The sequence below is a fragment of the Pseudophryne corroboree genome, chromosome 3 (genome assembly GCF_028390025.1).
Source record: "Pseudophryne corroboree isolate aPseCor3 chromosome 3, aPseCor3.hap2, whole genome shotgun sequence".
Lineage (NCBI taxonomy): Eukaryota > Metazoa > Chordata > Amphibia > Anura > Myobatrachidae > Pseudophryne > Pseudophryne corroboree.
Genome location: NC_086446.1, coordinates 100,351,439 through 100,379,352, shown reverse-complemented (window position 1 = coordinate 100,379,352; position 27,914 = coordinate 100,351,439). Strand labels below are relative to the sequence as shown.

The window sequence follows — 27,914 nt, the reverse complement described above, 5'->3', positions numbered from 1 at the left end:
ATCTCCCAGCCTCCCTGCACAGCTCCTGTCTGTATCTCCCAGCCTCTCTGCACAGCTCCTGCCTGTATCTCCCAGTCTCCCTGCACAGCTCCTGTCTGTATCTCCCAGCCTCCCTGCACAGCTCCTGCCTGTATCTCCCAGCCTCCCTGCACAGCTCCTGTCTGTATCTCCCAGCACAGCTCCTGCCTGTATCTCCCAGCCTCCCTGCACAGCTCCTGCCTGTATTTCCCAGCCTCCCTGCACAGCTCCTGCCTGTATCTCCCAGCCTCTCTGCACAGCTCCTGCCTGTATCTCCCAGCCTCCCTGCACAGCTCCTGCCTGTATCTCCCAGCACAGCTCCTGCCTGTATCTCCCAGCCTCCCTGCACAGCTCCTGCCTGTATCTCCCAGCCTCCCTGCACAGCTCCTGCTCCCTGCACAGCTCCTGCCTGTATCTCCCAGCCTCCCTGCACAGCTCCTGTCTGTATCTCCCAGCCTCCCTGCACAACTCCTGCCTGTATCTCCCAGCCTCCCTGCACAGCTCCTGTATCTCTCCCCTTTACACACCTTGCTCCCCCTTATGCTTGTTTCTTTATGTATTCTCAGACAAGTTTATGGCTGCCACTCACCTTTCTATGCCCATGATTTGTCAATCTCTCTGCATTCCAACCTCCCTGTGTGTACGGCTTCATCTACCCATAAATGGTCCTGAATGGGATAATGTTTGTTGTGTTACACTTCCAGTAACTGAATAGGGAAAGCAGCAGACATTTACTATAGGACACAGAATAGATTCTGCTGACTATAGCACACAGCTTATAGAGTCAGCTTGTCAGAGTCAGTGAATGGGTCTGTCATACACATGAGGGGGAGATGGAGCAGACAGTGGCCCTCATTCCGAGTTGTTCGCTCGCTAGCCGCTTTTCGCAGCAGTGCACACGCTAAGCCGCCGCCCTCTGGGAGTGAATCTTAGCTTAGCAGAATTGCGAACGAAATATTCGCAAAATTGCGAATAGAAATTTCTTAGCAGTTTCTGAGTAGCTCGAGACTTACTCTGCCACTGCGATCAGTTTAGTCAGTTTCGTTCCTGGTTTGACATCACAAACACACCCAGCGTTTGCCCAGGCACTCCCCCGTTTCTCCAGCCACTCCCGCGTTTTTCCCAGAAACGGCAGCGTTTTTTCACACACACCCATAAAACGGCCAGTTTCCGCCCAAAAACACCCACTTCCTGTCAATCACACTCCAATCACCAGAACGAAGAAAAATCCTCGTAATGCCGTGAGTAAAATACCAAACTTCTTAGCAAATTTACTTAACGCAGCCGCAGTGCGAACATTGCGCATGCGCAGTTAGCGGAAAATCGCACCGATGCGAAGGAAAATAACGAGCGAACAACTCGGAATGAGGGCCAGTGTCTGTTAGTGTAACGCTCTTTAGTAGGAGCACTGCTGCGTGGGTTATGCCTCATAGTGGGAGTGACTGCTGGTTACACCCCATGGGATTGGCTCATTAGTCAGGGGCGGGATCAGGGGATATATATTGGCCATATCCAGTATAAGTGTGTAGTGTAGGAGAGGTGTTGCTGAGTAACGCAGTGTGAGACCATGGCTGATGGCTGGGTATACAAGGAGAGTGCCCACCCTAACTGCTGGGGGAGAGATGGGAATACAGAGACTCATACCAAGCAGTGTGACCACCTACCTTCCATTGTGTCCAAGCCCATAGTGATAGCCTTGGCCTTGTTTGGTAGTCACCTGGTGGAATCCTGAAGGGAGCGGTGACAGCGGAGATGAAGGTATAGAGGCTGTATATGAGAGTTACACTGTAATAGTGTGATTGCAGCTATGTGTAATGACAGTGTTACATACACACATACATTGGCCTAATTGGTGTAATACAGCACCTTGTGTGGCCACGCTTATTATGCTGAATGGTAGCAGCTTCTATTCTTTTCCATGTCACACATGTCTGACTAATGCGTCACTCAGTAGGAAATGCTCTGGAGAAAATCTCCAATATCTGCTGCGGTCCCTCCATTCTCCACAGCAGCTGCAGCCCCCATAGGGTTTTATGTGGGGTACAATGCTGTCACATTACTAAGCATTTCCAAGCTTGTCTCTGCAGCTAACGCCATCTGAAGACGGAGTTAGCCTGTTGTGATCACTGGCACACTCATTAGAGGGAGGGACCTGCTTGTCGCACCACTGGGGACCTGTGGGGTGTGCTGCTCTGGGTGCAGGGTGTGAGGGTGAGGCCCATTATGAATACACCTGTGAATAGGGTGATGGTAAAGTAATAGTAGGTGGGAAAGTAAAGCAACTCCTGTACATCTGCATGTGCACCAGCAATCCCCCATACATAGGAGCAGAACTAGTTTTTGAAGGCAGATACCAAAGGTATAATGTGATCTACCTATGTATGTCCTAGGTGGACACCTGCACACGTTTACACAGCACAAAACACACTGCTGGCCTGAGGTGGGCGATACTGCGTCTGCAATAGTACCTGTTGCCAGATTTGCGGGTGCAATAATATGCCAGTGCTACTTTCACCCAGCACTTTGTGCACTAGCATGCACCAGAGAGTACAAGCACTGAGACGCCCATTTTTGGCACCCCGTACTCAGTAGTACCGCCGGTGGTTCCAGGCAGTCCCCCATCAGCGCACCATCACGTTCACAATTTTTGAGCATGCGCAGTTGCAAAGAATCGCCCACATTACGTGAACTTTGGCCTTGTGTGTGGATCTGAATGAGGCCCTGTATGTGCTGTGTATAAGGACACACCAGCCAGAGATCTCAGATTTAGGGGACATGTTGCCAGATGGTTTCATCTTGGTTCCAGGCACTGAAGCTTCGTCTCCCTCTTCTATTCGGTGACACATTCATCTGCGTCATGTCCTTGGTGATCACTTCCAGGATCTATATACTGTGTGATGGCTGGTCCCCTCGGGTTCACTACGGCTGGCCGGCGGTCGGGCTCCCGGCGACCAGCATCCCGGCGCCGGGAGCCCGACCGCCGGCTTACCGACAGCTTGGCGAGCGCAAATGAGCCCCTTGCAGGCTCGCTGCGCTCGCCACGCTACGGGCACGGTGGCGCGCTAGGCGCGCCACACTATTTTATTCTCCCTCTATGGGGGTCGTGGATCCCCACGAGGGAAAATAATTGTCGGTATTCCGGCTGTCGGGCTCCCGGCGCCGGTATACTGAGCGCCGGGAGCCCGACCGCCGGCAAACAGAAGACCACCCGGTCCCCTCCCCTCTCCTTTCAGCCCAGATTATACCACCCCATGAACTTCAACTCAGATAAAGACAAGGAGACGGATGTAGGAGGAAGAGGAAACAGAGCTTTCATTTATAACTTGGGGTTTTTGGTCTTTTAAGCTTGTCCTATAAGAGGACCTATGTGGTGGAAGCCTCGTGGCTCACGAAGAGTCATCCTTCAGCACTCAGGAGAGGAAAAACCACCTGTGGGGGAAACCTCTGGGGAACCATGGCTGGAAGGACTGCCCTTCCCTCTGGGCATTAAGAGGCTCTGCAGCTGTAGTCAGTGGGCTGTGTGTATATGTGAGGTGTATGCAGGGCCGACTGACCCATTACGCTAGCTATGCAGCCGCGTAGGGCGCCAAGCTGTAAGGGTGCCATCTCTTGAGTTCTGCTGCTGCCACCCCACAGCCGCGAACCTAACAAGTCTCCTATCTCCCTGTCACTCCTGCTGCCTTTTCAGTCACCCATTATCTCCCTCTCACCCCTGCTTCACCAGTCACCTACTATCTCCCTGTTTTTCACTCTTTCCCTGTCATCCCTGCCTCCCCAGTCACCCACTATCTCCCTTTCACCTCTGCCTCCCCAGTCATCCCTGTTACCCCTTTCTCCCCAGTCATCTATTATCTCCTTCTCACTCCTGTCTCCCCAGTCACCTACTATCTACCTGTCACCCACTATTTCCCTGTCACCCATGCCTCCCCAGTCACCAACTATCTCTCTGTCACCAACTATACCTGTCATCCATGCCTCCCCAGTCACCCATGATCTCTCTGTCACCCACTATTTTGCTTTCACCCCTGCTGCCTTCTCAGTCATCCATTATCTCCCTCTCACCACTGCCTCCCCAGTCACCTACTTTTATGTGGTGTGCGCCGCTCTTTATAAAGTTTATCCCATGCCAAGATCTATATTAGCTTCCCGAAAAAATTAAGCTTGGGCCAGCATTGAATGTATGTCTCTATGTAGGAGGCTCTGCAGCTGGAGTCAGTGGGCTGTGTGTATGTGAGGTGTACATCAGTAGTGCCAGTGCTTTGTCAGTGTCTTAACCTGATCGTCCTACTCTTGGTATGGGCCTATGTAGGGGACCAGCTGCAGAAGGTACTGGCTGGGACTGCCAGTATAAATGTTATTAAACTAACAATATTATCAATAATAACAACAACAATAATAGTAATAATAATAATAATAATAGCAGCAATAATAACCTGATCAAAAGAGGATTTGTCCTCCACAAACAGCCCTTTAGATACATTCTCTTACTAACACGCCCCCTGCCAGCCATAGGCTACAAACAACCGATTGACAAGCGCCATTGCCAGCTCCCTATTCTAGAAGTTTATTTCACCTCATTTTTCATCCGATCGCTCGGTACTAATAATAATAATAATAATAATACAACAATAATAGTAATAATAAGAAGAATAACAACACTAGTAATAATAATAATAATAATAATAATAACAACACTAGTAATAATAATACAATAACAACAATAATCATAATAATAACAACAACAATAATAATAATAGCAGCAGTAATAATAACAATAGTAATAATAATACAACAATAATAACAATAACAATAGTAATAATAGTAGTAATAATAGAAAAACAATAATAACAACAATGGTAACAATAATAATAGCAATAAAAACAATAGTAGTAGTAATAACAACAACAACAACATCATCATTTATAATAACAATAGCAACAATAATAACAATAGAAATAGCTTCAACAATAGTAATAATACCACCACCAATAATAATAATAACTAGAAATAACAATAGTAATAATAACAATTGTAACAATAACACCACCAATAACAACAACAACAACAGTAACAACAAACTGCTTAGCTCTCAGAGCTGCCACTTTCTTGGTTTCCTCAGGTGTTGTTTTCGGAAACACCCCTGCATGTCATTCTGCGCATCCACCTCCGCAGGGACTGAAGGCGAGACCTGGGGCGAGATGTAGGTTGCTGCCTGTGCACCCACCAGTGTGCTGTAAAACACATGCAGGACCACGAGTCCTCCTCCACCATTGTTGTTTCGTAGCTGAGTACGGAAGGAGGGACGCTCTCATCTGGGGCTTGTGACGCGTCATCTACTGCGGTGGTGTCCTCGCTTGCCTCCACCTCATCTGATGTGATATCGTAGATGGGTATGAAAGGAAGGATGATCTCATCTGGGGCTTGTGACGCGTCACCTTCTGCGGTGGTGTCCCCGCTTGCCTCCACCTCATCTGATGTGATATCGTAGATGGGTATGAAAGGAAGGATGATCTTATCTGGGGCTTGTGACGCGTCACCTTCTGCGGTGGTGTCCCCGCTTGCCTCCACCTCATCTGATGTGATATCGTAGATGGGTATGAAAGGAAGGATGATCTTATCTGGGGCTTGTGACGCGTCATCTTCTGCGGTGGTATCACCGCTTGCCTCCACCTCATCTGATGTGATATCGTAGATGGGTATGAAAGGAAGGATGATCTCATCTGGGGCTTGTGACGCGTCATCTTCTGCGGTGGTGTCCCCGCTTGCCTCCACCTCATCTGATGTGATATCGTAGATGGGTATGAAAGGAAGGATGATCTAATCTGGGGCTTGTGACGCGTCATCTTCTGCGGTGGTGTCCTCGCTTGCCTCCACCTCATCTGATGTGATATCGTAGATGGGTATGAAAGGAAGGATGATCTCATCTGGGGCTTGTGACGCGTCACCTTCTGCGGTGGTGTCCCCGCTTGCCTCCACCTCATCTGATGTGATATCGTAGATGGGTATGAAAGGAAGGATGATCTTATCTGGGGCTTGTGACGCGTCATCTTCTGCGGTGGTGTCCCCGCTTGCCTCCACCTCATCTGATGTGATATCGTAGATGGGTATGAAAGGAAGGATGATCTCATCTGGGGCTTGTGACGCGTCACCTTCTGCGGTGGTGTCCCCGCTTGCCTCCACCTCATCTGATGTGATATCGTAGATGGGTATGAAAGGACGGATGATCTCATCTGGGGCTTGTGACGCGTCACCTTCTGCGGTGGTGTCCCCGCTTGCCTCCACCTCATCTGATGTGATATCGTAGATGGGTATGAAAGGAAGGATGATCTCATCTGGGGCTTGTGACGCGTCATCTTCTGCGGTGGTGTCCCCGCTTGCCTCCACCTCATCTGATGTGATATCGTAGATGGGTATGAAAGGAAGGATGATCTCATCTGGGGCTTGTGACGCGTCACCTTCTGCGGTGGTGTCCCCGCTTGCCTCCACCTCATCTGATGTGATATCGTAGATGGGTATGAAAGGAAGGATGATCTTATCTGGGGCTTGTGACGCGTCATCTTCTGCGGAGGTGTCCTCGCTTGCCTCCACCTCATCTGATGTGATATCGTAGATGGGTATGAAAGGAAGGATGATCTCATCTGGGGCTTGTGACGCGTCACCTTCTGCGGTGGTGTCCCCGCTTGCCTCCACCTCATCTGATGTGATATCGTAGATGGGTATGAAAGGAAGGATGATCTTATCTGGGGCTTGTGACGCATCATCTTCTGCGGTGGTGTCCCCGCTTGCCTCCACCTCATCTGATGTGATATCGTAGATGGGTATGAAAGGAAGGATGATCTTATCTGGGGCTTGTGACGCATCATCTTCTGCGGTGGTGTCCCCGCTTGCCTCCACCTCATCTGATGTGATATCGTAGATGGGTATGAAAGGAAGGATGATCTCATCTGGGGCTTGTGACGCGTCACCTTCTGCGGTGGTGTCCCCGCTTGCCTCCACCTCATCTGATGTGATATCGTAGATGGGTATGAAAGGAAGGATGATCTCATCTGGGGCTTGTGACGCGTCATCTTCTGCGGTGGTGTCCCCGCTTGCCTCCACCTCATCTGATGTGATATCGTAGATGGGTATGAAAGGAAGGATGATCTCATCTGGGGCTTGTGACGCGTCACCTTCTGCGGTGGTGTCCCCGCTTGCCTCCACCTCATCTGATGTGATATCGTAGATGGGTATGAAAGGAAGGATGATCTTATCTGGGGCTTGTGACGCATCATCTTCTGCGGTGGTGTCCCCGCTTGCCTCCACCTCATCTGATGTGATATCGTAGATGGGTATGAAAGGAAGGATGATCTCATCTGCGGCTTGTGACGCGTCACCTTCTGCGGTGGTGTCCCCGCTTGCCTCCACCTCATCTGATGTGATATCGTAGATGGGTATGAAAGGAAGGATGATCTCATCTGGGGCTTGTGACGCGTCATCTTCTGCGGTGGTGTCCCCGCTTGCCTCCACCTCATCTGATGTGATATCGTAGATGGGTATGAAAGGAAGGATGATCTCATCTGGGGCTTGTGACGCGTCATCTTCTGCGGTGGTGTCCCCGCTTGCCTCCACCTCATCTGATGTGATATCGTAGATGGGTATGAAAGGAAGGATGATCTCATCTGGGGCTTGTGACGCGTCATCTTCTGCGGTGGTGTCCTCGCTTGCCTCCACCTCATCTGATGTGATATCGTAGATGGGTATGAAAGGAAGGATGATCTCATCTGGGGCTTGTGACGTGTCACCTTCTGCGGTGGTGTCCCCGCTTGCCTCAACCTCATCTGATGTGATATCGTAGATGGGTATGAAAGGAAGGATGATCTTATCTGGGGCTTGTGACGCGTCATCTTCTGCGGTGGTGTCCCCGCTTGCCTCCACCTCATCTGATGTGATATCGTAGATGGGTATGAAAGGAAGGATGATCTCATCTGGGGCTTGTGACGCGTCACCTTCTGCGGTGGTGTCCCCGCTTGCCTCCACCTCATCTGATGTGATATCGTAGATGGGTATAAAAGGAAGGATGATCTCATCTGGGGCTTGTGACGCGTCATCTTCTGCGGTGGTGTCCCCGCTTGCCTCCACCTCATCTGATGTGATATCGCAGATGGGTATGAAAGGAAGGATGATCTCATCTGGGGCTTGTGACGCGTCATCTTCTGTGTTGGTGCCCTCTCTTGCCTTCACCTCCTCGCTCTCATCTGGGGCTTGTCTTGGTGTCCTGTCTTGGTTTCCAGAGTTGTGAATGGGAACCACCTTGCCTGTCATTCTGTGCATCCATCTCAGCAGGTACCGTAGGCAAGACTTGGGGCGAGGTGTAGGTTGATGTCTGCCCCCCACCCACACGTGTGCTGTAAAACAAATGCAGGAACACAAGCACCCGGTGAATGGTGTTGATGCATTGCTAAGGCCATCTCCTGCCTCCATCTCTGCTGATGTTATTTCGTAGCTGGGTACAACAGGAGGGACGCTCTCATCTGGGGCTTGTGGCGCATCAGATGGTGCAAAGTCTGAGAACCGCTTGTGTTTTCCTCCATCACTCTCCGCAGCATACCACATCCTGGTCGCCCAGGTCTCCATTGCAGCTCCTGATGCTGGGGAGAGAAGAATGTATGTTCCCGTTCAGTTACTGTGTTCTCAGTGACGGCTGCACATACACATTATTATTCACTTACTTAGTTATTTATATAGTGCATATATATTACGCAGCGTTCTACAGAGAGTACAGATGTAGCCAGTATCATTGTAGCTACATCTAGGCATGAATGCGCCTTGTTTCCCACGACCACGTACAGGCCCCCCATTGAAAGTGAATGGGACGGCAAAAGCCACAGCTCAGATAGGCGTGGGTGCAGCTAGCCGCGCCGGGAGTGTCTGTCCCGGCAAGATGTAGCCACAATGAGCGTGGCTACATCTGTATATCAGTCATTCACATCAATCCCTGCCCTAGTGAAGCTTACAGTCTATGGGGGTTATTCAGTAAGTATTGCAGATTGTGCTAAAAAGCAGACTCTGCAATCCTTTCTATCACCTGCTGGAGGTCGCCCATCGCAGAGCCAGGCCGCCCAACATGCTGAATGGCCTTCCCAGCGGCTGCAACTGTGGACGACCCCCTGAAGCCGCAGCTAGGCTGCATAAGCAGGTGATCCACCTATTGGAGCGGCTGCGTGTGACATCACACAGCCACCCTAAAATGCAGCCATCTTGCCCCCCCCTTTATCCTCGCAACGATCCGTCGCTGCCTCCCTTCCACCCCACACACGCCTCTACCTGTCAATCAGACAGAGGTGTTCACAGCCAATGCGATCCACTCGCATTGGCTGGGTATGCAGGACAGGACCTGCGTGTGTGCAGTGGCCCGGCATTGAGGATATTGCAGTTGCATCGCTTAGCGATGTGGCCTGAATAATCCCCTATATCCTCTATCACATGTGCACACATACACACTGAGGTTAGATTTTGTCAGAGCCAAATTATGTACCATTAAGTTTTTGAAGCTTGGGAGAAGACCAAAGCAACAGGTGAAAAGCCACTGGAACGTGGAGAGAACATACAAACTTTACACAAGCAGGGCCATTTTATTTAACTCATGACCCGATAGCTATGAGGTAGTAATGCTAACTACTGTACTGTTGTATAATTCCTAGGTTTCAGATAAAAGTCTGTATTTATAGTTTCTGTGCCTCCTGTTCTGCACCGTAGGAGGGTTACAGACACTTTGTAGACAGTTTGGAACATAATACAAGTATATAGTAAATGCATTAAGGAAGGAATTGATTCAATTTTCCAAACTTTATTGGCCAGCTACAACTTTGCAGCCCACGGACCCGACTGCACACTAAGCACACTATGGTGGTCATTCCGAGTTCGCTCGCTAGCAGTTTTCAGCAGCCGTATAAACGCTATGCTGCCGCCCACTGGGAGTGTATGTTAGCTTAGCAGAATTGCGAACGTAAGGATCGCAGAGCGGCGGCATAATTTTTTTGTGCAGTTTTAGAGTAGCTCAAAACCTACTCAGCGCTTGCAATGACTTCAGACTGTTCAGTTTCTATTTTGACGTCACAAACACGCCCTGCATTTGCCCAGGCACGCCTGCATTTTTTCGACCACTTCCTGAAAAGGGTGGTCTTCAGTATGCCGGCTGTCGGGATCCCGGCGCACAGTATACCGACGCTGAAATCCCGACAGCCGGCATACCGACACTTATTTTCCCTCGTGGGGGTCCACGATCCCCCTGGAGGGAGAGTAAAATAGCCCACCGTGCCCGCAGCGAGCCCGCAAGGGGCTCATTTGTGCTCGCCACACTGTCGGTATGCCGGCGGTCGGGCTCCTGGCGCCGGTATGCTGGTCGCCGGGAGCCCGACCGCCGGCATACCATACTACACCCCCTGAAAATGGTCAGTTGACACCCAGAAACGCCCACTTCATGTTAATCAGTCTGCGGCCAGCAGTGCGACTGAAAAGCTTCGCTAGACCCTGTGTGAAACTACATCGTTGGTTGTAATATTACTTTGCGCGTGCGCATTGCACCGCATACGCAGAAGTGCCGTTTGTTTGCCTCATCACTGCACAGCGAACGAATGCAGCTAGCGATCAACTCGGAATGACCCCCTATAGCCGGTATATATAACAGAAATCTTTCTGATAGACAACAAATCATGGTTAGAATGCAAAGCAGAGCTTACAGAGACCATTCTATAGAGTAATACATTTTTTCCAACACACCCATTTGCCAGTCGGGCACTTTTTTCCTCTAGTGACAAATATGAGACCGAGCTAGAATGGGGTGACAGGTGTAGGGATTGTCCCTTAATGATGACACCTGTCATATGAAACGGAGCCATAATCTAGTAATGAATGGAGAGAACAGAACCATGATCTGATGATGAGAATCAGAGAGCAATGTACATATATTGGACCTAATTCAGGGGGTAATTCAGACCTGATCGCTAGGCTGCTAATATTGTTGTCCTGTGATCAGATAGTCGCCCGCCCATGGGACGTGTATATTTGCCGTCCAAGTGTGCGATCGCATGTGTATGCGGAGCTGCGAAAAATCCCTCAGTCAGCGGACAGCTGTAAATCCGTTCACACCTCACTCACCAGTGAATGGTTTTTACCACTGTGTGCAGTCTGCGCGCAGCCCAGGACTTAGTCCTACAGTGCGATCAGAACAGGCTGATCGGGGCCGGAGCAGATTTCACACACCCTCCCTGAAAACACTTGGGCACGCCTGTGTTTTTACTGACACTCTTAGAAAACGGTCAGTTACCACCCACAAATGGCTTCCTCCTGTCAATCAGCATGTAAATGGCTGTGCGATTACATTTTTCGCTGACCGGTGATGCCTGTTGTTGTTTGTCGACACGTGCGCATTGTGGTGCATACGCATGCGCAGTTAAATGCTAATCGCTCGCTGTGCGAAAATGCACAGCAGCGATCAGGTCTGACTCACCCCTATTTTATTCTCTCCTGTCAGGACCCAGAGTGGCTCTTATCTTATCCCTCTCACAACCGCTCTCCCACAGCCAGAGCTCAGCGCAGGGCAAAACAGTGAGCGCTAGAGGTATGTAATAGAGCAGGACGACAGCGGCTTCAGGAGTCTGTGGGATCAGCCAATTATTAAAGAAGTACCTGGATGCCTTTGATAATATAGACTTTTTATCAATTATTTGCTTACAAGATGAAGATTTGATTTTATGTGTTACAAGGACTCTCAGAGTTACTCTGAGTACGCAGCCCCTCCCCTTCTCCTGTCCCGGTCTCTCTCTGTTATATAGCACAAACCTATAAGGGTAATTCTGAGTTGATCGCAGCAGGAATTTTGTTAGCAGTTGGGCAAAACCATGTGCACTGCAGGAGAGGCAGATATAACATGTGCAGAGAGAGTTAGATTTGGGTGGGTTATTTTGTTTCTGTGCAGGGTAAATACTGGCTGCTTAATTTTTACACTGCAATTTAGATTGCAGATTGAACACACCACACCCAAATCTAACTCTCTCTGCACATGTTATATCTGCCTCCCCTGCAGTGCACATGGTTTTGCCCAACTGCTAACAAAATTCCTGCTGCGATCAACTCAGAATTACCCCCTATATATGCTGTGCTTGTCATTCAGCCCCGGAGAGAGAATCTCCATAATATTATGCAAAACGGTTTCTTACCATATTGGACAATGCTTACTGTAGGTACACTATACAGAGTGTTCCCTTACATGTCCCATGCAGGTGTTGCCAATATATATGTATATACTGTAGATAGGATTTCCATTGTATAATTTGTGTGAATTGCCAACACCCATTTACCAGTCATTGTTGATCTGCCAGAATGGCCGGCTGTCTCTGTAATAAGTTCTATCACTTCTTCACCTTCTTTGGTTGGTATTATCACTGGCTGCCCTGGATTTGTGGGGCCTCATCCTAGAGAAAACATTTCCAGAACATATACTATTTTCCTTATATACGGCAGCTGTAAATTAGTCCCCGGCAGCCGTGCGATAATACACTAATGCGTTAGCTGCCTGTAAGTGGAGTGAGACGCGCACCGGCGGCCTCGCACACATCAGCACCTACGTACACATGCGCGCCAGCGATCGCAGATCTTTCACTAATCCCCTCCCTGGGTAACTCTATGGTCACGCAGAATGGGCGTAGGAATGGAGATACTTGCACCATGTTTTCTGCATACGGGATAGCAGATGTAGGGTGAGACGCCCTGACAATGCTCGTGACACGCCCATGTTTTTGCTGTCACTCCCTGTTATTTTCCCCAAATAGTCCCGTCCTGTCAGTCACTTTGCTAATGATCCTTTTTGTGACCGCAGTTGCAAGACCATGGCGGCACAATAGCAGCGCAACTTAGACATGCGCAGTCAGCCTATAGCTACTCAACTGCATAACTATCACCACTGTCTACATGTCTGACTCAGGCCCAAAGTACCAGCCAATCAGCTCCTGTTTGTTTCAATCAAAGCCTGTAACATCGCAGATAGGAGCTGATTGGCTGATACTTTGGGTCTATGTATTAAGCCTTGGAGAGGGATAAAGCACCAGCCAATCAGCTCCTACCTGCCATTTTACAGGCTGGGTTTGAAAAATGACAGCTAGGAGCCGGTTGGTTGGTACTTTATCTCCCTCCAAGGCGAAGAAAATAGACCCCTGTATCTCTCTCCAGGCTTTGATACATCTCCCCCTAAGTACCAGTCTCCAAAATTGTTGGTGTTACAGAATATTGTGAGTAATTTGGAGGTGTGGCTATGCAAATGAGAGGGTTTGATGTGTGGCTATTTAAATCAAATGGCGTTGCTTGTTTGTTATTAATTAGATTTTTTATTACCGCTGGTTATTACTGCGGCCGGACAGAGGTGTTAATATACAAACATGCGCTTTTGTTATATAATGCCTATATCACCACAACCTTTGTGAGTGTATCTTCTCTATATTGTTAGTAAAGTGTTTTGAATTTTAAAAAATACTACACTATTGTGTGCCTCCTATCTTCTAGGTGTATATTATTATTATTATTATTATTATTATTATTATTGTGTATAAAGTGCTGACATATTATGCAGTACTGTGCATTGTGGGGATCATCATACAAATACCATACAGTGACATGAAACAGACAGTACAGATGTCCCTGCCCAACTGAGGATACAGTCTGATAGGCACTGGGGGCTTGGTACATAAGGTAGGGGAATAACACTTGTAGCTGTTAGTGGGAAAAGTGTTATTTCCACGTTACCTCCAACCTTCTTCTGCCGCCCCCCCCCCCCCCCCTCTACTTTCTATTCCTCCCGTTTCCCGTTCCCCCCTCTCTGTATATCCCATGTACAGTATAGGCCCCGCCCAGTGCAGCTGTGTTACCTGACCTGTAGCGCTGGCTCCAATGCTGCAACTGCTGTGATTCAAATCTCAACTGCTGCTGTTTCCACCAATCAGCTTGCAGAGAATTGTGTGACATCATCAGCCCAGCTAGAGCAGAGGCCAGTAAGCCATAGTGAGCCAGTGCTGGGGGCTGTGTATCTCTATAAGGCCACCTGTATTATAGCCCCGTCTCATCATTATGCACATAGGTGTAATGCCGGGGACCTGTGTGACATAAGCTAAATTTTAATTTCAATAATAAACAATAATAAATAATTAATTTAATATTGTGTTTATTATTGAAATGAAAATGAGTATAAAGTAATGACATACATCTGTGCTGGTGATTTTTTTTTTATTATTAATTGTAACCGTATTCTGATTAAATGAAAACTAATCACTTAAATATCGCCCCAAAAACCAAGATATTTATCAATCTGAATACTAAAGAATTCGATGGCCAAATAGGACTGAGAATAAATAAGCGTCCTGGTTTTTTAAAAGAAGGAAGCCTGGGGCAGGGAATGGGAGAAAGAGGGAGGGGAGGGGGAAGGGGAGGATAGAGCAGGTAGCATAGCAGCATCCTGTAGGAAAAAGGGGAGGAGAGTTACCTGGGAGGTACAAAAGACCAGGAATGCCAGGCAGGCTCTCTCTTTCATGCTGAACAAGGATCCAAGAAGGCACCACCATCACAGCTCCTGGAATCAAAGGAAGAATAAGTACAATTTTAATAATTAATCCTCCCCGCGCTCCCCCTCTCCTACGCTGCAGGTATAAACACACGGCAGCAGTATACCGCAAACCACATTTAAACACCCCTCTATACACTGCAGCGTTTATTAAGCCATACCCACACACTTCCCCATACGCAGCAATATCAACCAGCACCCACCCCGCAACATGCCCAGGCCCAGGAGGAATGCCCCCCCACCTCGGCGGCTCATACAAGCGGATGCGACCATGTCCACGCCAGCGCGCAGCACGGCATCCACCCGAGGGCCACGGACGGGGACGGCGGGACCAGCGCCCGCTTCACCCCTCCACACTTGGCTATCACGCGGCAGGCCGGAAGCAGGCTCCGGCGCGCCAGCTCACAGCCCTTCGCTGGGCACGCCCCCCCCTCTTCCGGCGCCGAGCGATCGCGTCACGCTCAGTGCCGCCCAGCAGCAGCAGCAGCCGCATATCTCGGCTCCGGCGGGACAGGCCCCACCGCCGGAGCCCGTGCATACACCCCCCGCGACGCTGCAGATGAGCCACTCGTACCCACCCATGCTGGTACGTGGCAGCCTCACACCGCACACTCAATATACCGCGGCACAGCAACTGGGGTGGGGGCAGCAGCCTGCAGCGCTCCCCCCCCCCCTCTGGTGGCAGGCAGGGCTGCACCTCCCCCCGGCCCATTACTCTCAATGGGCAAACTACTGGACCACCACTGCCCAACCCCCATGGTACCCACCCCCGTCGCACCCCGCAGGCGCGAGCCAATACACACACCCGTTAGGAGCCCACCACAGCCCAACCCCCCACCAGCCATGCGGGCTACCCCTCCCCTTAGAGAACGGCCCGCAGCAGCAGCAGGGTCAGATAATGTGTGCAGGGGTCAGCGGAAGTTTGGGGTCAGGAGACCGCGAACAGAACCGTGGGGCACAGGCCCTCCAGCCGCTGGAGGGGCAACAGCAGCAGCACCCGACAGAGCAGCCTCAGTCGCAACCAGCGTATACGTTACATATTTCCTCTGTGAGATTACAGGTTCCAGCCACCATAGATGGTAGCCAACCGGCAGCCGAGTCATCATCGGATCAAGTCGCGGCGGGCGCGCTGCGCGACGAGGGACAGAAGGGAGCGGCGGAGAAGGTCAGCCATACACCCTCGGCTTCAGGAACAGGTGAGCAAAAATCTTCTTCAAGCAGTAGCGACTCATATACTGACTCTAGCGACTCATCTAGTTCCGCCGAAAGGCGGCGACAGTTCAGAAAATATTTTAAGCGCAAAAGGAGTAGCAAGAAGCGTAGCAAGGAAGCGGGGAAGAAGGGGGACGCGGGGCCAGATTCGCAAGAGAGCATGGTGCACTGCGCCAATACAGCGATATTGAGGGGGATTAGGCCAAAGATAAAGGATGGTATACGTAAGGGGAAGTTCGTGGACGTCTTCGCAATGACTGAGGAAGCGAAGCGCAGTCTAGATGCGGCTAAGGCAGCGGGCTAAGGCAGCGATTCATCTAGCTCAAACAGCTTTTATATTATCAAGGTCTATAAGCATTATATCATTACAGTATTACAGTACTAAGGTTTACGGTATAAGCATATCCTTTCAGTGTGTTGCAAACAAGGTTACTGTGTGTCATTCTGGGAGCGTCTGCGCCGCTCGTGTTCTTATCGTGGGCACAGCGTCCGCTACGCTAATAACGTAGCATTACGGTAGTCGGCCGCCTATAGCGTGCTCGATACCAAACGTAAACCCGCGAGCGTACGTGTCGCTTGTGCGTTGCGCTCGCGGTCTAGCGTCTGCTACGCTAAGTGCGTACCATTACGGTACCCCGTACGCCAATTGCGTACTGAGTCTCTTACAAATATATAGTGAATGTTATAAGGTAAAGATTAGGCTTTATCAATTTTAGCAATTCGGAACAGCCAGTTCCGGCTTCCCACATTAACCCAGACCCAGTCGTACCTTCCCGCCAGCCCATTACCCGCAAGGGGCGAACCCTTTTTAATAATTTATTCAATTAATTTCTTTTATGGTATTGCTTCTGCGCTGTGGCTTAGTTGGTTAAAGCGCCTGTCTGGTAAACAGGCCTGAATGCTTTCTTATAATGAGCATAATGAGTGGAAAGTCCAGCACTGTCCACTGGTATAGTCGCGACGTTATGGCACGAACTTTGCTATACGCTCTCCAGTCACCTGCGAATAAAATATATGTGGAAGCTTAAGATAATCACTCCAGCCTGGGAGTTTGTTTTTAATGACAAACACAGGGCGCATCTACACAGTGAGGGGGTTACGGCAGCGCATAGTGGGTAATAGGGTCATAGGGGGCAATGTAGTATGGGTCAGGGGTTACATTGCTGAGTCAGGATACACTGCAGCGTATAAGGTATGTTAGGGTATGGTATTGCGTTAGACGCAGACCAAGGATCACAGTTAATACAGATAGGTTACATCGCCGGAAGTGGGTAAAGCGCAGCATAACAAGCAGAAGACTGTGCAATAAACGGAAAATATAGAGCATTGATGGCATTGATGGGTCGCCATGTCGACCAGTGATTTCCTTATGGAACATGTTCATAACAAGGTATGAAAAGTGATAGAATACAGGGCATAAAACACAATATAGTACAAATCAGTAGTATCACCGATGTCGGTGCCGCAGGAGGGTATTACACACGGGCTAACAGGTATGAGGCAGGATAGCGAGATACGAAATAACGCCATAAACGTATATGGCGGTGTATAGGGCAAATTGGTGATATCCAGTGGGGTAGAAGTGATGTACCAAATCAGTAATGTCATGGCCACGTGTGTATAATGCAGTATATGGAACGTACTGGTGATATAATATACAGCATAATGATTAGTGGCGGCATTGCTGCGGGAGCATATTTTAGCATTCTAGGTACACTAGCGGGTTAATAAAAGTACAATACCAGAACGATAGGCCGGGGGTGCATAGCAGATTATAGAGGGGAATAGCGATAAAGGATACAATATAAGGCGGAACAGTTATCACATTGCCGTGACCATGTCTTATTGTATTGTAGGAGGCATATAACGGGCAGTTTAATGCAGATCAGGTTCGCAGGCTGGCCGAATTTAGGTGGCAGTCTAGGAGGTATAATAGCAATATGTATAAATAAGGGAGCAGGGGGGCAGTGACACACCACAACTTTCATATTAGCCGATTTTTCTGTATTACCCGTGGCTTTAGCATGATTATTATTAGTATTACATTTATTGGGAAGGTGCCACAGGCGATTGGCAAGGCCTTGCATAGGGCATACATTAGAGCAATGCTGGATACACAGAACATTGCGAGGTGGTAACAAAAGCAAAAAAAAAAAAAAAAACAGGTCAGGGTAAGGGAGGTCCCCCGGAATGTTTAACAATAAGCACCACAGCTCTCATAGCGCAGTACAGCCCAGCACTACACAGGGCAACTACCGCTGTCCTAAACGCATGGTTTAATCCCCTGGTATTACATGGTTCGTTATATAAGGATAACCGCTTAGGGCAAATAAGTCGTTCTATAACCAGACTGTCACACAAAATGCAAGGCAAAGCAAGTAGCGGTAGCGATCACAGTAAATAACCATCAAAGCTACTTTAGTGAACGTGCAATATGACGGTCACTTATGGTATCATAATAAGGCACAGGACAGAAGGAGAAGGAAAGCAAAGGGGAAAAGGCGCAAAGCGGGGTATCTAAGGGCTGAATAGAACCTTGTCTCTGCATAAAGTAGGGGTCAATGATGCACGTGCCTTAGCGGTATACGGGATAACCACGTAGGATAACTATAGTCTGGCGCAAGGCGTGAATAACAATTCAGCGTAAACGCACCAGTTATGGGGCAAGGGTTACCATTACGGCCTCACAGCGCTGAGGTCATGGGTTCAATTCCAGTTAAGAGCATTCTTTGTGGAGTTTGTATGCTCTCTCGGGTGTCTTAATTCATACGACAGTCGCTAGGTATAGATCATAGTGCGCTATATGATGAGTATACTTAACCGGATTGAAACATACCATAAATACATAGTGTAACATCTCTTTACCGATATGCCGTGAGTACCGATTTCGGATAAGGGGGGATCAACCCATTGAGGAATAGGGAAGGATACTTCAGTTGGAGACTCAACAAGGTATTAGCAAGCCAACCTTATATACATTTAGCATGAGTTTTACATGAAGACAGCTTCTCGGGTTCGCAAGGTCGCAGGTAACTCAAAGTTGCAGTGGTCGACAGCAGGCCAAAAATATGCCAGGAATGCCCGCGGTTGTCCAGGCAATCGACAGGCGCCTGGGAATTAACAGTTTTATGAGTTTGGTAAAAAGTCCAAGCATGTTCTAGCAGGTGCTGAGCAATATATACAGTATATATGGGCAAGGGCAAGAAAATTAATCTTCACGAATGAAAACCAGTCAGAGCAGAAGCCCAGTCCCTGGATGAGAGGGTAAGGCTGCGGAGAGGGCTTGCAGTAAAGGTATGTGCATGGCCACAGGGCATGGTAGGTAGCTGCAGCCAGGCAAGGATCCTGGGGATACTTAAAAAGCGTTCGTATAAGCACCTATACAGTACAAACTAACATTGACTTCTACTTCACAGGGTAATCTCTATCAGCAGATTTCCACTAGACAGCCACAAGATCCTTATAGTGCTAAAGAGTTTGTCAGGATTGCCCAAGGAGGAGCCAGGAAAGCCTTTCGGCAACAGGCTGGGAGTTTTTAAGTCCCAGGGATAAAAGTCATTTAAACAGTCCCACTGGGGCGAAATTACAAGAGAGATTATGTGCAGGGAGCCTACATTCACCCGAGTCCGATTGCGACACCTTTACTGGTGAAGTAAGCTCCCTGAGTGTCTTTTGGGAAACCCAAGGCATTATGCTGCCCGCCGCTTTGGGGGAATGAAGGACTTTCCAATTTTGCCCTCAAAGAGGTTTTGTGGTTTTCACCTTCATATGGGTCACCCAAAAGCACTGTTCATGCTAGGCCATGCGGGTACGGTTGGCAGGTCACTCCGATAGCTAGCGGGCAGCAGGCATAGGGCAGCTGGTAAACATCTGGGCAGGCATGGGAGACAGAAGCAGTGGCCCCTAGGGGCCCTCAGTTTATCAAGCAGGGCTCCTCAGTGCAATAGGAATTGTTTTTATTTTCGGTGGAGGCACCATCGGGCCATTTTGGAATTTAATTTAGCAAGAAACTTAGTGGGCAAAAGGCTCTATTTGTCTTAGTCTGATGGAGACGGACAGCAGTGTGCATAGATGGTCGCAGCGGGTGGCGGGCCTTGGTTCTAGGAACCAGGCTATGGCGGCAAGCAGTGCTCCTCGGCAGTCTGTAGTAGCGCAACGTCGGTTGGCCGGCACTTCCCCCAGATACTCGGCGAGTTTGTCGTGGCCTCAAGGGCCGACACGGTCGTCATCTTAAGGGTGGACCGGTGCTATGCCAATGGTGGGAAGTGGTACCGCTCAGCTAACTTGCGCAAGGGCGGGACTTAGGTTCCGCCCCGTTGTTTAATTTAAGAGAAATTTAATATGTAGGCTGTAGCCGGGGGTACGCACTGCTTTCTCGCCACCCACTTATAGAGTACCAATTCTAATTCGATCAATAAATTTGGCTGTGACCTTTTAAATCGCAATTCAGTTGTCCGAGTGATTATTGGGGTGAAAAGGTGGTAGGGGGTGAGGGGCGAGAGCATTAATAAAATCAATGGACGGCTTAAAGAATTCGATGGCCAAATAGGACTGAGAATAAATAAGCGTCCTGGTTTTTTAAAAGAAGGAAGCCTGGGGCAGGGAATGGGAGAAAGAGGGAGGGGAGGGGGAAGGGGAGGATAGAGAAGGTAGCATAGCAGCATCCTATAGGAAAAAGGGGAGGAGAGTTACCTGGGAGGTACAAAAGACCAGGAATGCCAGGCAGGCTCCCTCTTTCATGCTGAACAAGGATCCAAGAAGGCAGGGTGGTAGGGCAATTGGCACTGGTATTTAGGAATTAATTTGTTTTTATTTTCGGTGGTGGCACCGGCAGGCCAGTCCAGATTTTTAATTATCACCAGGGCAAAGGTGAGGTAACTGGTATTTTGAAATTAAGTTTTACGTCCGGTGGAGGCACCGTCAGGCCATTTCGGGCTTTAATTATGGTCTGGCAAAAGAGGTCCAGCAGGCGCGGCAAGCAGTGCTCCTCGGCAGTCTGTAGTAGCGCAACGTCGGTTGGCCGGCACTTCCCCCAGATACTCGGCGAGTTTGTCGTGGCCTCAAGGGCCGACACGGTCGTCATCTTAAGGGTGGACCGGTGCTATGCCAATGGTGGGAAGTGGTACCGCTCAGCTAACTTGCGCAAGGGCGGGACTTAGGTTCCGCCCCGTTGTTTAATTTAAGAGAAATGTAATATGTAGGCTGTAGCCGGGGGTACGCACTGCATTCTCGCCACCCACTTATAGAGTACCAATTCTAATTCGATCAATAAATATGGCTGTGACCTTTTAAATCGCAATTCAGTTGTCCGAGTGATTATTGGGGTGAAAGGGTGGTAGGGGGTGAGGGGCGAGAGCATTAATAAAATCAATGGACGGCTTATTACAATTAATACACAGTCTGACATCACTACCACTCTACACACATTTACAGAATAAAAACAACATTAAGGGTAGGATGTACCAATACTAAAATGGGGTGGTATTTATGTGACTGGCGGTCAGCAGACCGACGGTCACATGACCTCCCCCAAAATCCCACCCCCTCACTATCCCGACGGTCGGCATGCCGACCAACAGGGACTATTTCCACTCGTGGGTGTCCACAACACCCATACAGCCGGAATAGAATCCATGGCGACCGCAGGGGGCTAGCTGCACTCGCCCCTCCCTGCCGGGATCCCGGCGTCAGTAGGCTGACCGGCGGTCAGGAGACCATTGGTCAGCCATACTACACCTCTAACATGTGGTGATAACTCAGACTGCATTTCTCATGTGTACAAAGCTCTGGATAGCAACATTTTCTGGTTCTTCTACCCAGGAGGTAATGCCGTCTTTAGATGGCATTGCCTAAAAGAAGTCTATGGGATTTCTTTTTGCATTCTTTCCTGAGAGGGTTCCAATCAGATCCCTCCCCGTGTCGTCAGCAGCTCACATTTCAGCCAGCGCATGCACAGGACTCCCAGGTCATAAACCCGAAAGTCCTATAATCACAAAGCTCGGCACTTTTTGGAAAAGCCTTTCTTGGTGATTTTAATGGCAAGTGTACGATGGGGTACCCAGAAGAATCAGTAATCGCGATCTAGAGGGTGGGGAGCTTGTAGTACGGGCTTCTGCCACAAGGGGAATGTTTGTGTAACCCTTCTGAGCCAGTATCTCCGCTGACGTTGCAGGGGAAGGTAGCGCTCGACTGCAGTGATTTTATTTTCCACCGAGTTATTCACTCTTTCGCCTATTTTTGTGATGGCTGATTACACAAACAACGTGCTACAAGCGCCCCGCTCTCTAGAAGACGTTTCCTGTTTCTTTTGGGTACCCCCTCATACAGGCGTACTGGTGATATTATTGCGGCTAAGCATGCGATAAGTAACGGAATGTATTGCATCTAAAACGCAATGCGTAGTACATCCCGCCCTTAGGTGTTTATTCATCTTCACTTATATTTTCTCCTACTTTTGTATAAATTAATTGTCAGGGGTATTTATTATGAAGTTAACGCAGGAGATATCACGTATCTCTGCTTATTATCTTTTAGTCCCGATCTGCCCCGCCGTCCCCATACACTAGTATGGGAACCTAAATTTATCAAGCTCTGAAAATACTAAAGATTGAGGACTTGACTGCTGGAACTTTTGCTTATAAGAAGAGTTCTGGTTGCAAAGATGAATCCGTTTGAATCCCTCCGCCACAGCTCAGCTCCTTCTACCTGAAGTCACCAAAGTTAACGCATGGCGAGTTAGATTTGGCGATGCGAAGTTTCACTGCTACTATAGTGGTGATGAAAGGATTCGCAGGACAGCTGATCTTCAGATCAGCTGTCTCCACATCGGAGCAACATTGAATTGCTCAGGTGCCTGCAGCAAGTTAGATAATTAACATAATGCATAGTTCCCTTAATGTATTAAATTAATGTAAGAAATATTTATAGAGCATAGATAGCACTAATAAGAAGTAGTACATTCATAAAGCCATGGCAGTAATTGGTATCAGTTGAAAGCAACAGCAGAATACAACAAAATCGTGATCAATATTCACAGTTTATACCCCTTACACACTGCCAATGCCGGATCCCACCTAGGAATTGGAAACGGGTCCTTCCCGGGTGGGATCCGGCATTGGCCACTGCTGCAGGCTTCCCCGACCTGGCAATATGCCGGGCGGGTTGCCATAGCAGCGGGGGGCGGCGCTGGGAGATGAGATAATCTCCTCGCCGCCTCTCCCTGCTGTAGTAAACGGGTCCCGGGTTGCATCGACCCGGGAGCCCGTTTATGCAGCCACTGACCCGGTATTCAACCCGGGTATAACACTGCTTTATTCCCGGGTTGAATTGCCGGGTCAGGCGAACCATGATTTCGGCTATGGCACTTTCACACCGTACGCTGACCCGTGTCGACCCGGCAATATGCCGGGTCGTTACCAGGTTATTTGTGCGGTGTGAAAGGGGTATTACTGACAGGAGATGTTGACACTATGCTAGGGGGAGAAATCCTTCCCCCTCCCCTGTGAATCAACTACTTGTAGAGACATACGTGGAAAAGAGGTCCCAAAGAAACAAGCACATATGGAAGGGGAGTCCTGGAGAAAGAGGCACATACTGTATAAATGGGAATCCTCGGTGGAGAAGCACACATGGAAGGGTGGTCCCAGAGGAAGAGGAGTCCTGGGGAAAGAGGCACATATGGAAGGCCGATCCCAGGGAAGAGGCACATATGGGAAGGCAGAGGAACATATGAAGGGGGGTTCCTGGGGGTAGAGGCAAACATGGGAGGGAGGTCCCGGGGGAAGAGGCACATTTGGAAGGGAGGGCTGGGGAAAGAGGTACATATGAGAAAGTAGAGGCACATATGGAAGGAAGGTCCCAGGGGAAGAGGCACACATGGAAAACAGAGATACATATGGAAGGAGGGTCCCGGGAGAAGAAGCACATATAGAAGGGGTTTCCTGGGGGAAGAAGCACATATGGAATGGAGGTCCTGGGGGAAGAGGCACATAAAGGAAAGCAGAGGCACTCATGTATAGGAGGTCCCGGGGAAGAGGCACATATGAAAGGGGCTCCTGGGGGAAGAGGCTCATATGAGAATGTAGAGGCACACAAAGAAGGGAGGGCCCAGGAGAAGCGGCACATATGGAAGGAGGTTCCTGGGGGAAGAGGCATATATGGAAAGGAGGTTCTGGATAAAAGGACACATGGGGGCGCAGAGGCACATATGGGAAAAAATGTAAAACATTAACGGACCAAATCGCTTTCTTTGTACTTAATATAAAATCTGACACAAGATATGTATAGTATATACTGTCTTTTTTTTTACTATTAAAAGATAAATAAAAAAAGTAATACAATAGTAGCAGAAAAATGGGGAACTCAAAATGTGCGCAAGGCAGCTTTAACTGGTAGTGATTGTCTAATAGGGTGTCACCACACCCCACAAAAACAGAAATTGCAAAGAAAGAAGGCAAACTCTTCCAGTATAAGCTCCCTAATAAATAACAGAACACATATAACATATACGTCCCTTATCAGTTGTAGATGTGTTGTTTCTTCAATTTCTTAGTCATCAGGAAGTTCAATGTTGATGATTTGATCTCGATGTTTTTATGTAAAAACAAAAATTAAACATACAATGTGTGATATCGTTTTGTGCAATCCTCTTTTATATGTAGAAAACAGTCCTTGTTCCAACAGGGGTGGAAAAAACACCAGAAAGAGTAGTCTATATGAGGTGCGTACCCCAGACTCACACTAAGGGAGAGTGTTCGTGCACATAAAGGTTTCTTTATATTTCTTCACTAGCTAACATGCAAGGAAATGCATACCTAAACTCACTTAGAGATATAGATAAGTCAAGTGCATAAAGGTATCTTTTTCCTCTATAATTACAGCAATTATGGTGCGTACCACACTCACGAGAAATAATGCAAAGATGTTCCTATCTGGGTTTCTTTTCCTTTTCAAATCCACACCCGTCTTCGATTTAGGACCAGATGTATAGTTGAATATTCTCAGCGGTTGTTATGTGGGAATATAAAACATATAAACATAACACTGTGTAATATCCTTTTGTGTAAAGCTCTTTCTTATATAAAACTACCCTTGTCCATCATAATAGAAGAAGAAAAAAATGGAGGTCTATACGAGGTGCGTACCCCAACTCACACTCAAGGTAAGTATTTGTGCATATAAAGGTTTCTTTTATTACTTCTATTTAGACGCACAAATACTTACCTTGAGTGTGAGTTGGGGTACGAGGAAAGGATTTTGTTAATCCAAGGGCAAGATTCATACCAGCCCACACCATCCACACCGTATAACCTGGAATATACGCAACCAGTTAACAGTATGAACAAAACAGTATCAGCTAAACACTGATCTCAACTGTAACATAACCCTTATGTAAGAAACAACTATATACAAGCCTTGCAGATTTTGTCCGCACTGGGATGGGCGCCCAGCATCCTCTACGGACTAGGAGAAAAAGATTTACCGGTAGGTTTAAAATCTTATTTTCTCTTACGTTCTAGAGGATGCTGGGGACTCCGTAAGGACCATGGGGTTTATACCAAAGCTCCCAATCGGGCGGGAGAGTGCGGATGACTTTGCAGCACCGACTGAGCAAATGCTAGGTCCTCATCGGCCAGGGTATCAAACTTGTAGAATTTAGCAAAAGTGTTTGAACCCGACCAAGTCACTGCTCGGCAAAGCTGTAATGCCGAGACGCCCCGGGCAGCCGCCCAAGAAGAGCCCACCTTCCTAGGGGAATGGGCCTTTACTGGATGTGGTAACGGCAATCCAGCCGTAACATAAGCCTGCTGAGTCGTGTTACAGATCCAGCGAGCAATAGTCTGCTTCGAAGCAGGCGCGCCAATCTTGTTGGCTGCATACAGGACAAACAGTGCTTCTGTTTTCCTAATTCTAGCCGTCCTGGCTACATAAATCTTTAAGGCCCTGACTACATCCAGGGACATGGAATCCTCCAAGTCACTCGTAGCCACAGGCACCACTATAGGTTGGTTCATATAAAATGAAGACACCACCTTAGGTAAAAATTGAGGACGAGTCCTCAATTCCGCTCTATCCAGATGAAAAATCAAGTAGGTGCACTTGTGAGACAAGGCCGCCAATTCAGACACACGCCTTGCAGATGCCAAGGCCAATAACATGACCACCTTCCAGGTGAGAAATTTCAACTCAACCGTTTTAAGGAATTTAAAAGTGTGTGTGATTTAAGGAACTGCAACATCACGTTCAGGTCCCATGGTGCAGGTCCCATGGTGATGTGCAGCACTCCCTTTACAAAGGTCTGGACTTCTGGAAGAAAAGCCAATTCCTTCTGAAAGAATATCGACAGGGCCGAAATCTGTACCTCAACAGAGCCTAACTTCAGGCCCATATCCACTCCTGTCTATAGGAAGTGGAGAAAACGACCCAGATGGAAATCTTCCGTAGGAGCATTCTTGGTTTCACACCAAGAGACATATTTCCGCCAGATACGGTGATAATGTTTCGCCGTCACCTCCTTCCTAGCCTTTATTAGAGTAGGTATGACCTCATCCGGAATACCCTTCTCAGCTAGGATCCGGCGTTCAACCGCCATGCCGTCAAACGTAACCGCGGTAAGTCTTGGAACATGCAGGGCCCCTGCTGTAACAGGTCCTCCCTTAAAGGAAGAGGCCAAGGATCTTCTGTGATCATCTCCTGAAGATCTGAGTACCAGGCCCTTCGAGGCCAGTCTGGAACAATGAGTATTGTCTGTACTCTTTTTCGTCTTATGATCCTCAACACTTTTGTGATGAGAGGAAGAGGAGGAAACACATAGACCGACTGGAATACCCATGGTGTTACCAAAGCGTCTACTGCTATTGCCTGAGGGTCCCGGGACCTGGCACAATACCTCCAAAGCTTCTTGTTGATGCGTGACGCCATCATGTCTATTTGAGGAAATCCCCAGAGATCCGTTTATCTCTGCAAAGACTTCTTGATTAAGTCCCCACTCTCCTGGATGGAGATCGTGTCTGCTGAGGAAGTCCGCTTCCCAGTTGTCCACTCCCAGAATGAAGACAGCTGACAGAGCGCTTACGTGATTTTCTGCCCAGCAAAGAATCCTGGTGGCTTCCGCCATCGCGACTCTGCTCCTTGTCCCGCCTTGGCAGTTCACATGAGCCACTGCTGTGACATTGTCCGATTGAATCAGAACCGGTACGTTGCGAAGAAGACTCTCCGCTTGTCGAAGGCCGTTGTATATGGCCCTTAATTCCAACACGTTGATGTGCAGACAGGACTCCTGGCTTGACCACAATCCTTGAAAATTTCTTCCTTGGGTGACTGCTCCCCATCCTCGGAGACTCGCGTCCGTGGTTACCAGAACCCAGTCCTGAATGCCGAACCTGCGACCCTCTAGAAGGTGAGCACTTTGCAGCCACCATAGAAGAGGCACCCTGGCCCTGGGGGACAGTGTTATTTTTTAATGTAATTGTAGATGGGACCCGGACCATTTGTCCAGAAGGTCCCATTGAAACGTCCTCGCATGGAACCTGCCGAAGGGAATGGCCTCGTAGGCTGCCACCATTTTTCCCAGAACTCGAGTGCATTGATGAACTGACACTTTTTTTGGGGGGGCTTTAGCAGGTCTCGGACCATGTTCTGGAGGTCCTGGGCTTTTTCCAATGGGAGAAAAACCTTCTTTTGTTCCGTGTCCAGTATCATGCCTAGAAACGCTAGTCGAGTTGTTGGAACCAACTGTGATTTTGGCAGATTGAGAATCCAACCGTGTTGCTGGAGCACTCTCAGAGAGAGTGACACGTTCTTCAGTAATTGATCTCTTGATCTCGCCTTTATCAGGAGATCGTCCAAGTATGGGATAATTGTGACTCCTTGCCTGCGCAGGATCACCATAATTTCCGCCATTATCTTGGTGAAAATCCTCGGGGCCGTGGAAAGCCCAAACGGCAACGTCTGAAACTGATAATGACAATCCTGTACTACGAATCTCAGGTACTCCTGATGAGAGGGATATATGGGGACATGAAGGTAAGCATCCTTTATGTCCAGTGACACCATAAAATCTCCCCCTTCCAGGCTGGCTATTACCGCTCGGAGCGAT

General features: G+C 48.6%; 2 protein-coding genes across 4 annotated transcripts in view; both read left to right on the top strand.

Moving 5' to 3' along the window:
- Nucleotides 1-11,617, top strand: part of LOC135054888 (uncharacterized) — a 131,149-nt gene extending 119,532 nt beyond the window's left edge. For all 3 annotated transcript variants that reach the window (XM_063958342.1, XM_063958344.1, XM_063958343.1), the window contains one exon: nt 11,531-11,617. The gene's annotated coding sequence lies outside the window, so the exon portion shown is untranslated. The remainder of the gene's footprint in view (nt 1-11,530) is intronic.
- Nucleotides 1-27,914, top strand: part of LOC135054881 (oocyte zinc finger protein XlCOF7.1-like) — a 141,891-nt gene that overhangs the window by 613 nt on the left and 113,364 nt on the right. The gene's annotated exons all lie outside the window — the stretch shown is intronic.